Below are 13,648 nucleotides of genomic sequence, written 5' to 3' on the forward strand. Positions count from 1 at the left end.
TTTACTAGTGGGTGCAGGACACTACAGTTCATTTATGTGAGTGAGTATAGCAAAATAAAGTAAACTGTGACATATTATTCCCGAAAATTCTTGATACAGTAGTGGACTACCAGTAAAATTTATACAAAATTTGGGAACAACATTATTCAGACACTTTGACCTGACCATGTTTTGCTTATGTGTTTTTTCTTTAATTGCTAATGCAACCTTTTTACAGACTGAACAAAATTAATTGTTCAACAAAGTATTGATAGTTGTGCAAATATTGTCATACTAACAGTTGTCTGAATTTTTGGTTGATTGCAATTTAAAAGTTCAAAGTTATCTGACATTATCAAGATTAATTTGTTCTGACACAGTTTAACTCTGAGTTCTTGCTATATTTTATTACCATTTTCTCAAATATAGCAAATAAACTGTGATAATGTGAGAAATGTTGAAGGTGTCTGAATAAATTTTAGTTTGACTGTATATTGAATTTTTACAGTGAAGACTATGCAGTGCTATTTTACATTTGATTATTCAGTTTCTGTACCTGAACACTTACAACCCTCAAAAAACTGAAAAACTGTGTAAATAGCACAAATAAATAAATAGAACGAACATACAAATTAAACCATTTCAAACAGGGCCCACTGGTACAGCCTGCCCCGGGGCCACGTAAACCCCAGCTACAGCCGTGTGTGTGTGTTTTTGTTTTTATATACCGGTGGGGACTTAAACAGACTCATGGGGACTTGTGTCATGGTGGGGACCTAAATCGAGGTCCCCACAGGTAAACAAGCTTATAAATCACACAGAATGAAGTTTTTGGAAAATCTAAAAATGCAAACAGTCTCCTGTGAGGGCTAAATTTAGGTGTAGGGCAATAGAATATACGGTCTGTACAGTAGAAAAACCATTACGCCTATGAGAGTCCCCACAAGGATAGTGAAACTGACAACAGCCAGTGCTCCACACAGAGATCTGATCTAGTCTAGTCTGTCTGGAATGACATGAAGAAACAGAACAAACTGAGACAGACTAAATCCAGAAGAACTGTGGCAACGTCTCCAAGACGCTTCAAGAAACCTACCTGCAAAGCTCCTGAAAAACTATGCACAAGTGTACCAAGGACAAAAGCTGCTTTAAACGCAAAGGATGCTCACACCAAATGTTGATTTAATTTTGTTAATAGAAGTTAACTGATAAAGAAATTACATTTATCAAATTATAACTTATAATTAAATTATATCAAATTATAATTATTTAAAAAATAACCATGTTTTTTGGTGTATTGATTACCATTTGTATAACCACAGTTTTACTACAAATACCATGGTTAAACTATGGTTAGTGTAGCAAACCATGGTTCATTTGTGGTTACCATGGCTTAATTATAGTAACCAGTTTTTTCTTTTTTTTTGTAGTAAAACCATGGTTAATTTTTATAAGGGTCAGGAAATGTCCATAAACTCAATAGTCAGCTAGAAGAAAATGACTCTGGAAAGGAGCATTTTGCTAAATATATCACATTTTCATAATATTTTTACTTAATATTCATTATTTAATGTATTGTATGTTTGAAAAAATCTGTCAAGAAAACAAGTTTTTATTGCACTCAGTTTAAACATTTATAATTCGACAACAAACTGAAGTAGAAACATAATTATGTTATTTAAAAATGGATATAAAAACGACCTTATGTGCAATTTAAATGTCAGTCCAACTCAAAACTATATTTGATTATTGAGCAACATTTATTCAAGTGCATTTTGAATTTTCAGTTTAGGTTTCGGCCCAGAATTTATATTTCGGTGCATCACTTCTGTTTACAGTATCTAAATAACATACAGTATTTGAATAGTTAACTGTTTTCTGACCATTTCCTCTCAACAGTGTCTTTAGTCTGTTCTGTAATGCCGACAGGAGATTCTGCAGGCCATCTTTGGTGTGACATGACAACAAACAAACAGGAGGAACATCAGCAGCCTCCTCGAGGGCCGCCTGCATACTGCGCTTGTGCTCGACGGAGATTAAGTCACTTTTGTTGAGGATCAGGATGCAGTCCTGCTTGTGAGATGAGTGCTCAAGGATACTCTTCAAGTGTCCGCTGAGGAAGACGGGCACTAGCTGGGGCTCTGAAGGAAGCTGCGTCAAGTCGACGACCACAAGAGACAGATCTGCCTGCTCCACACTGTGGGCAGCAGCGGAAGGTTGTTTCTTAAGCCTGTTTCCTGAGCCTGGTCAGCATCTTACAACCTCTGACCTCGCAGAAACAAACTGGTCACTTCCTGTCTATGCCATGTCTTTAGTAAATCACAGCATACTATACAGGCAGAAAAATATCATGCACTGCAACACACAAAGATAAACTGTGACAAAGGAAATGCCTAATGTGCAACGATGGCACTTGGACATGGTTGTGCATGCTTAAAATGTTTGAATTGCATTACATTAGATCAAATAAAACTTTAAAAAGATATCTGCAAATAAATGATGAAAGACCTTTTCATGGAATAAGTTTTGCTATATTTTTCAAAAATAATAATTTGTTCTTAAATGCAGGAAAAAACAAATTCTGTTTTAAAACTCTATTTTATTGAATAATTACTAAGGATTTATATAAATTGTGCTGCTTATGCATAGTTGTTTTGTGATCTGTACGATCTAATGACCTTTGATTTCGCCTGATAGCATATGTTAATTTCTCATTTATATTTTTGCTTTTTTGTTTGTTTTATTTTTGCATTGAAATGTAAGTAAAAAAGTTAACAATTTAAAATTTTAAATAAATATTTTTTGTTTAATTATTTACATTTTTAATATAATATAATTGGATATAATGCAACATTTACTTTTGGCACATGAAGTTTAATTTCTGGCTCTTCATATATTTTGGCACCTCTGGTCTAAATGACCGAAATATATTTTTTGGGCTTTGTCTATAAAGTTTTGTGTTGCTTAAAAGTTAGTTAATATGCACAAAACAAAAAACAAGCAAAATGAGTGTGAAAAGTTATCAGTGTGAACATCAGTAAAAAGAACTGGTTAAACTGATTTATTTCTCTCCTTTTAGTCAGTTATCTTTTGCCTTTAGAGGAAGCCACGACTGGAATAGACTCCCATCAAAATGAAAAGATATAAAAAGGCATTGTGGTTTCTCGAAAAAAAATAAACATTTGGTTTTTGTCAAATCAAAATTGTGAAAATGTTTTGTTTAGGTATTGATAATGTGTATATTCCCTGATAAAAATAAACAAACAAACAAAAATTCTAGTCGGTTTTTTCTCAAGTTCAACTTTAACAACCAACTATAGTTTCAAACCTAACGGACTTCTTTTGCAAACTGTTCTTTTAAAAGATATGTTTTGATATATTTGTAAATAACTACATTTTTGGTCATTTTTAAACTGCCAACTCTTTTTATGCAAACATTATGTAACTAAACTCTTTATATTACTGCATAACCTCCCATGTCTATTCAGTCGTGAAAAATGTGCCACATACCTATATCTAAATCTGTGAATAAAAAGATCATTTCCCCTCATGCAGCACAATGAGTTGCAAGAAATCTTGAGAGATATTTCCCCTCTACAGGCCATTTTTAGCATGGCAATATTTATCACTTTGGATTGTTTGCACAAAAATGCCTGAGTGTTTATTCTAGCTTGATTTTCCCACACGTGTCCGTAAATACATACCCCTGATGGGCACGCCAGACGCCCTCCTGCTCCACGCTGTCTGTGGTGTCCCGTATAGCCCTGCTGTGTCACTCAGCATCACAGGATACCCCCCGATGTCCAGCGGGACCTCCACCACATCTCTGGTGGTCCCGGCTGTGGGAGACACTATGGCAGCAGGACGCTGAGCTATAGAGAGTGAGAGAAGATACGGCAATTAGTTCAGAAACTAACAAGGACAACAAAGAACTGCACTATTTAAGCCTTCAAACATACTAGTGTCAATTTTCATGCTACTAAAATTTTTACTAAAACTAAATTCTGTTCACTTTTAAAAGCTTTACATAGATACTAGTACTTATTCATTAAATATTAGTGATTGTTAGATACTGGAACTAATTAATTAGATACTAGTACCTATTAAATAGATAGTACTTATTCATTAGATATAGTATTTATTTCAATAGTGACTAGTAAATATTCAATTGTTACTAGTAACTCATTTCAAATTTTTGACTTAGACCTGTCCAGTTCTGATTAGTATATGGCAAGCCATTTTAACATTTAATTAATAAAATGTACCAGTATCTATTTTAATTCTACTAGTACTTATTTTTTTAGCTAGTAGGACAAGGAAAAGGAAAGGAAAGTATGTGACGTGTGAACCCATACTCGGAATTTGTGCTCTGCATTTAACCCATCCAAGTGCACACACACAGCAGTGAGTAGTGAACAAACACATACACACACCGTGAACACACACCCGGAGCAGTGGGCAGCCATTTTATGCTGTGGCACCCGGGGAGCAGTTGGGGTTTCGGTGCCTTGCTCAAGGGCACCTCAGTCGTGGTATTGAGGGTAGAGAGAGCGCTTGACAATCGGGGACGGACTGGGAGTAAAAACCGGCCCTGGATTTTCTCCTAAATAGGTCCACCACAACTACAAACAGCTGCTACTATCTCACAATATTACAGAAATCCTGTCGCATTTATGGCAAATAACATTACAAAACCCATGGTGACCCTGCTCACAAAAACAATAGAAATCTTCACAGAAATCCTAATGATTTCCACTACAAGTACCATTACAAACCATCAACCTTTAACCATTAATACCATTAAGTAATGGTTCCTAGTGTGTTTTGGGATGTATTACATTAAGATTTTGTGTTTTTTTTGTTTGTTTTTTTTAAAGCCACCAATAGAAGGTGACCAATTACCAGCAGAGACCAACAGGTACCATTAAAGTTTCCATTCAAACCAATAACATTTTCATTATAACCTGTAAAACCATTACAAATTATACAATGGTTTCTATTTTTTACTTATTTTGTTCAGCAGGGGATTAAAATAAATGTATTAGGCTATCGTATGAACTAAAATTCTTGAAATCTACATAAAAAAAGCATAAAGCAAAATGTATAATATGACAATGATAAACATAAACCTAGAATCGCTGCTGTCTCTTTATGAATGAATTGCCAGACAATTCGGAGTGATAAATAACAGTGAACATCCTATAGTGCTCATAGGCTACATACTACATGAGAGAGGAGGGCAAAGGTAACCTAACACACAACCTTCACATTTTTTGCTTGCCATCACGAGCCCACTTCGTGTTAGTTTCAGTTTCTCATAAACAAAATAGATTCCACTAGCGCCATTGTCCAGAACATCCAGATGGCCAGTCCGCCCCTGCCGACAATCCCTGCCGGACCTGAGACTCAAAGCCACAACCTTTGGGTTACAAGTCTGACTCTCTATCCATTAGGCCATGACTGCCCCTTGTATCTGTTAATATACTAGTATATCCATTAATGGTAACACTTTAGAATAGGGAACGCTTATTCACTATTAACTACGACTTTTCCCTCAATAAATTCCTAATTTGCTGATTATTATTAAGGTAGTTGTTAAATGTAGGTATTGGGTAGGATTAGGGATGTAGAATAAGGTCATGTAGAATAAGGCATTAATATGTGCTTAATTGCTATCAATAAATGGCTAATATTGTTAGAGACCCTGAAATAAAGTGTTACCCTATAAATATAATATATATCTATTAATATACTGCCCCTAGTATCTATTAATATCTATCTATTACTAGTATCTAGTATCTATGCTCCTAGTATCTACATCTAGTAGTATATATTCCATTAGGTATTAGTACTTATTTATTAGCTAATAGTGTTTATTCTGAAGGTACTAGCACCTCGGCTCCAGCCCCAGAGCACCCTCCAGTGTCGGCTTCAGCCCCAGAGCGCCCTCCTGTGTTGGCTTCAGCCCCAGAGCTCCCTCCAGTGCCGGCTCCAGCCCCAGAGCGCCCTCCTGAGCCCGCTCCTCCTAGGCGCCCTCCAGACTCCCTCCGGGCATTTAAAGACCAGATTTTCCCCAAGGAATTTTTTTTTTGGGGGGGGGCATATATCCGTGCCCATAGTGGTCGGGCCGAGGGTCAAGGACAAGGCCATGGAGGCTGCTCCGCCATGGCTCCATGGACTCCCTGCTCCGCCGGGGCTCCCCGAGCTGCCTGATCCGCCCTGGAGGCCTTCCTTTTCCCAGTCCTGTACCAGCCTCCAGGGCACCCACCCTCCCTCGCCGGTGGAACTGTTACGGCGCGGGACGCGCCTACCAGGAGGGGGAGTAACTGTCACAGTTATGGTCTCTTTTGGTTCGGTTTCTGTTTCCACATTTCCCTGAGTTCTCGTGCCTATTAGTTTCGATGGTTTTTGATTAATTACTCCACCTGTTTCAGTTCTCCCTGATTACGTTCACTGTTTATAAGTCCTGTGTTCTTCCCTGGTCCTTTGTCCGCTATTGATTTGAATTTGTGTTGCTCTATGTTGGATTTACTCCTGGATTCATTAAATACACGGTTAACTCTGTTCCTTTGTCGTGCGCTTCATTCCAAGCTAGCTCACACGTTACACTATTATAATACACTGTTACTTATTCATTCATTCATTACTCAAAGTATAGCTAGTAAGATTTTTTATTTTACTAGTAAGATTTTTAAATGAACTCTACAATGGCCATTCTGACTATAACACGAGTAACACGACTATAACAGTTGTGACTGGTAAGATTCTATCTATTAAATAGCAACTGAAATGTAATAGCATTTAATAAGTAATGAATGCTTTCTAGCAATATTTAAAAAGGCATTAGTCAATATTTAAATAAGTATCTAATAAATAAGTATTAGTATTTTTAAAAAGTTGCTAGTGGCCAAAAAATAAACACTGAATAAGCGCTAGTACCTAATGGAATAGACACTAGTAGCTACAAAATAAGTACTAATAGCATGAAAATAGATACTAGTATGTTTTAAGGAATAAATGTTAACCTGGCTTGCCATAAAGCAATGCACATTTTGCACGTACAAGGACAATAAAAACTAGTTCGCTGAGATGTTGGGGGGCCCGTGAGACATTTTGTTCTTAGTCTCAGACTTCTCCGAAGTCTTTAATTTCTCAGGATGGAGGGCAGAGGTATTACCAAGGGAGATGCACAAGGCTTCAAGAAAACTGAGATTTACTATATTTAAAATGTGATGATTACAAGCACAAAAAAAAACAATAGAAAGTTCACATCCCGTAGAAACATGACATCTGGCAGACCAGTGTTACAGTGATGGGCAAATAATATGCATGGGCAGGAACATATGCATTTTTTTAGATGAGATAAGGAAACGTCTTCCTAAAAATGGAGCTTAAAATAAGATCCGAAAAACAAAGTTCACCACCTTTGATGTGGTGAACTTGCCTGTGTTACTGAGGTTACCGCCAACAACAACTGCTGGAGTTTCCATTTGTTCAGTTCAGGTGAAGGTGAAGCTGAATTTTCACACTAGAATAAAGATTCTGGATGATTTAGGACACCTGGTCCAAAGCCAAATTGCTCATTTGCCCAAGTCAAAAGAGTTAAATACACTCTTAAAAATAAAGGTTCCAAAGAGGGTTTTCACAGCGATCCTATAGAAGAACCAGATTTGGTTCCCCAAAGAACCTTTCAGTGAACAGTTCTTAAAACCATTTTAATAATCTAAATAAACATTTTTCCACTTTAAAGAACCTTTTCTGGAATGAAAAGGTTCCATGGACAGTAAAATGCCAATAAAGAACCTTTATTTTTAAGAGTGTATATGGATTTTTTCTGCACCTATTTTAGCATCGACCAAATTAAAATTATATAATCTGCATGGTCTTTTTGGATATTTTATGTTTTGGTTACCTGGACTTTCAGTGGAGGGACAGAAAACTTTATTAAAAATATCTTCAATTGTGTTTCGAAGATTAATGATATGTCAGTAAATTATGTATTTTCATTTTTGGGCGCACTATCCCTTTAAAAAGTTGTATCCTCATGTAACCGGGTGAACAGGAAAAAGAAGCACACATGGCAACAGGTTAATTTTGTTTGTAAGGGGTTTTATCTGACTGCTGTTTTGTTATTTAAAAGAGTTTACAGCGGTTGGTGGGAACACCACTGAGCACAAATGATAATAATAATAATATGTAAGACAAAATTTCTCCAATTCCGGTATAACAAAAACGAAATCTTAGACAGTGAGTAATATCATATAAACACTGGTTAAAAACCAGTACGCAAACTCCCTTATCAATTTCTCTGGAGTGAGCACAACCAAAAAGTTATCTTACACAGGCCGTATAGACAAAGCACAAAATAAATCTTAAAGAAACCTTTTTGCTTCACCAAAATACTGAATCCTGATATTGAATACAAACACGGCACAAAATAAGGTACTGACAGAATACGGTAGTGACTGGAAATTTCCACTATCACCCAACCCGAGGGTCAAGCGGATCACCCACTATCCGACCTCATCCAGAAAGAAGATTTCATAATAAATCTCCCCGATGCCCACACGATAACATGGCACTCGGCTGCTTCATCAAATTATGACAAAATGGCTGTTCTGGTCACGCACACGCATACAGGAAATCTCGGGAGCAGAGAAAGGAGATCTCTTAAAGGAGCCACAAACATTTTTGAAACACAATACAGAAAAAGTGCCTAGTTCTACAACCTGCCCACATCCTCACCTGCTAAGAAATCATTGTCCTCAACGACTTATTGCATATTCTTAACTTCCTTCACTGCTTCTCTGAAGAACACAGTACCAAGGCTTGTCAAGACCTGGGAAAAAAACTTCAGGACTGAGTGAAACAGAATTGCATGCTGATCTTGGCTCATGAAACAGGTTAGAATGCATACCAGCATTTAGTCGGTTAGTCCTTCTGGGTGTGGGAACACGTCTTTTAGGCAAATGTTTGTTTATTAAAGGGGAAGGGACTTGTTCCATTGATTGTTCTAAATCAGATGCATGCTGTTCCCCACTATCTTGAACAGGATCAGATTCAATAGCTAACAGTTCCTCTGTTGACCTGGAGACATCAGCATTTCTTGTCTCTTCCAGACGAGGCCAGGTGACCTCTTCCAATACCACACACTCTGGGTCAACATTTTCAACTTCTGAAAAATTAGGTGCTGGAGTTTCCAAACTACACTCTGTTGCCGCCGGCACAACAACAGGATTCACACAAGGGCGCAAGTCAACTCGGTGGACTCTCCTAAGTGGATCTCCCTCCAGAGGCTCAACCGTATACGTGGTGCCCTGTACTTTTACCACCTGATATACTATAGGAGCCCACGCATCCTGTTTCTTGTTTCTGCATGCAGGTCGGTGATGCAAATACACTGTTTGATCAACACTAATGGTAGGACAGTAAACCTTGTCATTTAACGGAGCAAGCCGTTCAGCAGCCTTCTGCTCCGTGTACTCTCTTGCTCTTTCGTGAGCTTCTCTGAGTCAGCTCTGGTGAAGGACTAACCAATCCTGCCTTCAATCTAAAGCTTGTTCCTGGCCTAGAAGAGCATCAACGGGAAGACGTGGTTCTACACCAAACAGCAAGAAATAGGGTGAGTACCTGGTTGTTGCGTGTGGGGTTACATTATACAATTTAGCCATTTTCAGATGACATATTGGATTGTTATCAGTGACAACTACAAATTTTGAGCCCAACAAATAGCCCCAGAACTTTTCTGAAACAGCCCCTTTGAGAGCTAGTAGTTCAAGCTTCATACTTCATAGTAGTTCTCTCTTACAGTCACCTTGTTGCTGGTAGAGGACTGCATCGAGTCCTTCACTACTAGCATCCGTCTCCACTATAAATGGAAGAGAAAAGTCTGCATAGCCTAAAATGGGAGCAAATGTAAGCTTCTCCTTTAACAGTTCAAAGGCTGTCTGACACTCAGCAGACCACTTTGAACAAAACTCAGGCTTTCTCACCATACCCGGCCGCCTCAGGCACAAATTCACCAAATCATGATGAGGCAATTTTGTAAAAACCCTCAATAAACTTTCTGTAATAACTACAGAAGCCTAGAAATGATCTTAACTCTTTTACTGTACCAGGAGTTTTCCAGCTTTTCACAGCCTCGACTTTCTCAGGGTCAGTCCCAATGCCTCGTGCTGAAATTTGATGACCCAAGAACTTTATCTCTCCTTGGAGGAAACAGCACTTTTCAAGCTTCAACTTGAGCCCTGTTTCCTTCAATCTACTAAACATGACATCTAGTCTCTGGAGATGTTCATGGAAAATAGATGAATATACAAGTATATCCTCTAGATAGACCAGCAGGATCTGGAAGATCAAATCTCCTATGGTAGATTGCATAAGACGCTGAGAAGAACTTTGCACCTTGCAAGGAATCAAAACTTTCGTCAATGCGAGGGAAGGGTAAGGCATCTCACTCTGTCTTTGAATTTAATTGTCTGTAATCAACACACAATCGAAGACTTCCATCCGTCTTTCTTACCAGTACTATAAGCGCTACTGCTGGGCTTAATGACCTCTTTCTTTAGAAGTTTAGTGATATGCTCCCTGACTTCACTATACTGGGACGGTGGGATTCGCCGATAGGGCTAAGAAATTGGTACATCATCTACCAGATTGATCTCGTGCTGCACTCTGTCGGAAAACCCTAGTTCATCCTCATCCAGTGCAAACACGTCAACATATACGTCCATCTGTTGCTCAGCTGTACCGCCTAACTGTATCTTGTTAAGAAAGTCTGGTAAAGTATTTACCAATACCTGTCTCTCTTCTGTGTTTACAGCTATCTCCTCCACTCCAGCCGAGATTCTCTGGAACTTCACAACCATCAGTTGGACATAATGATTCAACAGGACAAAGAGTACCCAGTCTGGTGCGGGGCTGCAACCATATATCTTCTCTGGATAAATTTACAATTTGTACTGGAAACAATGGCTTTACCATGGAGACAAGGGAAGGTACCACTATCAAGCCCCCAGGTAAAGGTGAGTTTCCAGGCTCCAACAACAAGTTTGAAAAAAACCCAGGTAACATAGTCTTTTTTCCTTTAACCATCAAGGTTGAAACCGACCAAGCAGGAATATGTCTCTTTTCCAGCTACATGTGCAAAAACGTCTCTTCAGTCTACTGGCTCTCTGCATCTGCTGGAAGACTTCCTTCCAGTCAGACTGAGGGTGAAATATCCCCCTTGACGTCTGGTTTTCAGGAAAAAGAAGCACACACGGCAACAGGTTAATTTTGTTTGTGTCACAATTTACCAGGGAGCAAGGAGTACTTCAAAAACAGTCTTTAACCCTCTGGGGTCTGAGGGTGTTTTGGGGGCCTGGAGAAGTTTTGACGTCCCCTTATATTTGTGCTTTTTTCCGTTGCTTATAAACATATAAATGGTTAAAAGTCTAATAACACTGCAAACAGCACAAACTGGGCTACAATAATATGTTAGCATCATTTATGTACCTGATTGTGATTTTGAAAAAGCAACATTTATCAAAAATCATCTTGTTTACTTGCTCACAGAAAACAATATATTGATTTAAATTTTCTAAGTCACTTTTTGAGTAAAAATGGTCTATGCAAGAAGGTGTCAACCTTCACTTTCACACCTGAGAAGACAAAGGCCCACATAATGAGCTGCCAGGGGGGGGGGGGCGATGAAGGAAGGAGGAGCCAGGGAAGAGAAAGGAGGGACCTGGAGCAGGAGGAGCACAGCAGGACCCAGGCCACAGCCATAAAAGCGGCCAACAGTGGAGCCGACGGAGGGAGGAGCCATGGAGGAGGGATGGCCGCCGACTCCAGGGGGCCGACCAACGGCAGCAGAGCAGGTGGTGGTGGAGCCCGAGGCGGAGATGGAGAGCCAACGAGCCAGGGGGATGCCGAGGATCCGGGGAGGAGCCGGAGCGACTGAGGACCAAGGTGGAGCTGGCGGGAGGAATCACCCTATCACCCAACCCGAGGGTCACGCGGATCACCCACTATCCGACCTCATCCAGAAAGAAGATTTCATAATAAATCTCCCCGATGCCCACACGATAACATGGCACTCGGCTGCTTCATCAAATTATGACAAAATGGCTGTTCTGGTCAAACACACGCATACAGGAAATCTCGGGGGCAGAGAAAGGGGATCTCTTAAAGGAGCCACGAACATTTTTGAAACACAATACAGAAACATTGCCTAGTTCTACAACCTGGCCATACTCAACTTATGCATTAATCCTGTTACAATGATAAAATCCTCTTAAAATAAACAGGAAGTGAAGGGACAAGTAAAAGTCTTCTCTTAGTTCTAATGAACTAATGTTAACAAATTAGAGCTTATTGCAAAGCGTTACCGGTATCATTCTTAATATATATATATATATATATATATATATATATATATATATATACCATCTGGTAACACTTTATTTTAAGGTGTGCATAATACAGAGTAATTACCTAGTTAAGTACTAAAGCTGCGTTCACACTAGCAGCGACTTTGTGTCACCGGAAATCACCAGCTCTCCATTGAAATGAATGGGATCGTGTCGCTGAGTGTCGCTTGTAGTGTGAACGGGGCTTTAGTAGTAGCCGTTGTACTTACATGCAATAAAATGTACTTACCATGTAACTAAGTTATGGAACAGCCTGTACTTGTAGTTTGTAATTATGTAGATGTAATAGGCAGCTACTGTTACACATATGAAACAAACCGAGTCTGTTACACAGCAACTTGTGTAACCAAAAGATTGTTACATGTGTTGCAGACATTATACAACCTAATTACAAATGTAAGTACACAGGCATAAGCTACTTAAAATAAAGTGTATCAAGATTGTACTTAAGTGTACTTCAAGTGTATACTGTGCACCTTATCCAGCTGCACCTTAGTTTGATTTAACCCACCAGTACACAGCTTAAATACATGTAATACCTTTCTAATTACATTAAAATTACAGAATAGTACACAGGCATAAGCTACTTCAAAATAAATTGTATCAAGATTGTACTTAGGTGTACTAGTAGCGGTGTAACAGACTCGGTTTGTTTCATATGTGTAACAGTAGCTGCCTATTACATCTACATAATTACAAACTGTAATTACAGGCTGTTCCATAACTTAGTTACATGATAAGTACATTTTGTTTCATGTAAGTACAACGGCTACTACTAAGTACTTAATTAAGTAATTACTCTGTATTATGACACCTTAAAATAAAGTGTTACCAACCATCTTTATACAACCATGTTGCCAATTAATCTTTTGAATGGCATCTATATTTCATGTGCATTTATTTATTTGCCAAGTACCCTTGAATTAATTATTTCTTTATAATATAAAATCACCATAAATCCCCATTAAATAAACCATAAGAGGTGCATTAGAGACCACAGTGTCAAATTATGGTCTGATGAGTTCTTGTAGGCAAGTTCTTAAAGATGTTATTTTCTGTAAAATGTCAGCGTTTCGTTCATTAGCAAGGCATTTTAACATTGAATGCTTTTATTATCTAATTATCTGATTCTGAACAGCATGTTAGCTATGATCTGTCTGGTACTGAATAATTACATAAAACACCTATAAATAAAACCCCTTGAATACCTAAATAAATACTTGAATAAACCAACTTCAGCATTTCTTGCCCCTTTG

At 38.4% G+C, this 13,648-nt stretch overlaps 1 pseudogene across 1 annotated transcript in view; it reads right to left on the minus strand.

The window, feature by feature from the left end:
* Positions 1-13,648, minus strand: part of LOC306855100 (tRNA modification GTPase GTPBP3, mitochondrial-like) — a 29,950-nt pseudogene that overhangs the window by 2,952 nt on the left and 13,350 nt on the right. Inside the window, exons 6-7 of the transcript in view lie at positions 3,684-3,851; positions 1,863-2,176 (exon numbers count right to left, since the gene is read on the minus strand). The product of the transcript in view is annotated as a tRNA modification GTPase GTPBP3, mitochondrial-like (transcript). The remainder of the gene's footprint in view (positions 1-1,862; positions 2,177-3,683; positions 3,852-13,648) is intronic.

This window comes from Barbus barbus, assembly GCF_936440315.1.
Source record: "Barbus barbus genome assembly, chromosome: 35".
Classification (NCBI taxonomy): Eukaryota; Metazoa; Chordata; class Actinopteri; order Cypriniformes; family Cyprinidae; genus Barbus; species Barbus barbus.